The sequence below is a fragment of the Rhincodon typus genome, chromosome 47 (assembly GCF_021869965.1).
Source record: "Rhincodon typus isolate 14 chromosome 47, sRhiTyp1.1, whole genome shotgun sequence".
NCBI lineage: Eukaryota > Metazoa > Chordata > Chondrichthyes > Orectolobiformes > Rhincodontidae > Rhincodon > Rhincodon typus.
In genome coordinates, this window is record NC_063378.1 from 7518785 (window position 1) to 7520244 (window position 1460).

The 1460-nt window shown below is 44.7% G+C and overlaps 1 protein-coding gene across 2 annotated transcripts in view; it reads right to left on the minus strand.

Moving 5' to 3' along the window:
- The window catches only part of LOC109936526 (tripartite motif-containing 13-like), an 18134-nt gene that overhangs the window by 5346 nt on the left and 11328 nt on the right, over positions 1-1460 (minus strand). The gene's annotated exons all lie outside the window — the stretch shown is intronic.

Consider the following 1460-nt stretch of genomic DNA (forward strand, 5'->3'; position numbering starts at 1 on the left):
ATGATGAGTTGTTGTGTAAGTGCGGGAGTGACAGTGAGTGTGAGAGTGATGATGAGCTGTGTAAGTGCGGGAGTGACAGTGACTGTCTGTAACGTTGTCTAGCTCAGAGCATTTATCAGACTGTGTGCCATTTGCATTTTCCCGTTCCTACCAAAGTCCAGGACATTAGGGAGAGAGTGGGGTTAAGGTCCAGATTATTGAATTAGCAGCTAACTTGTAGAAATAATAAATAAAAGTAATTGCAGTTGGACTGAAGCATGAAGAAAGACAGCCTGCTTTTACCCTGAAATGTTGGCACTGTGGTAGTATCTCTGAAACCAGAAGGTCCAAGTTAAAGTCCCAACTGCTCTGAGGTGTGGCACAGCATGTCTGAACAGGTTAATCAAAATAACTGTAGCCAGAAAAATATAACAGCTCTCACAGACAAGAGACAGACACAGTACAGGCTTAGCTAAAGAAAGGCACACAGGAGAACTGCAGTGAGACACAGTCACAGAGGGACAGCAGAAACATAAAGACAGACAAACACACAGAGATAGAGACAACAAAAACATGGATAGGTAGACACAGATAGTCAGTCTGTCTCAGAGAGTTAGGGAGACACAGCAGTCTCAGAGAGATAGAGAGACACAGCAATCTCAGAGAGATAGAAAAACACAGCAGTCTCAGAGAGATAGAGAGGCACAGCAATCTCAGAGAGATAGGGAGACACAGCAGTCTCAGAGAGATAGGGAGATAGTGGAAATACAGCTGGACAGTCCCACAGAGATAGAAACCGACAGAGTCACAGAGGGACAACATAAACATAGAAAGACAATCACACAGAGTTTAAAAAAACGAAAGAACTGCAGATGCTGTAAATCAGGAACAAAAACAGAATTTGCAGGTCTGGCAGCATCTGTGAAGAAAAAATATCAGAGTTAACGTTTCGGGTCCAGTGACCCTTCTGATATTTTTCTTCACAGATGCTGCCAGACTTGCTGAGCATTTCCAGCAGTTTCTGCTTTTGCACACAGAGGTAGAGACAGCAGAAACACTGCCAAACACACACAGTAACACAGAGATAGAGGCAACAGACAGACACGTTCAGAGAGATAGACACAGTCACACAGATAGACAGCACACTGATCCATTCACAGAGAAAAGAGAGAGAGAGATACAGCAGAAACAGAGACACAATCTCACTGAGATAGAGAAAGAGGCAGCAGAAACAGACAGGTACAGTCTGACAGAGAGAGAGAAAGACAGCTAGCAGAAACACAGTCAGCAGAAATAGAGAAACAGCAGATTACACAGAGACAGGTAGAAACAGTCTCTCTCACACACACACACACACCTCCTCCCACACACCCATCTCTCTCACATACACACACACCCACCCACCCACCCATCTCTCTCTCTCTCACACACTCTCACACACACACACACACACACACACACACACACACACACACACACAC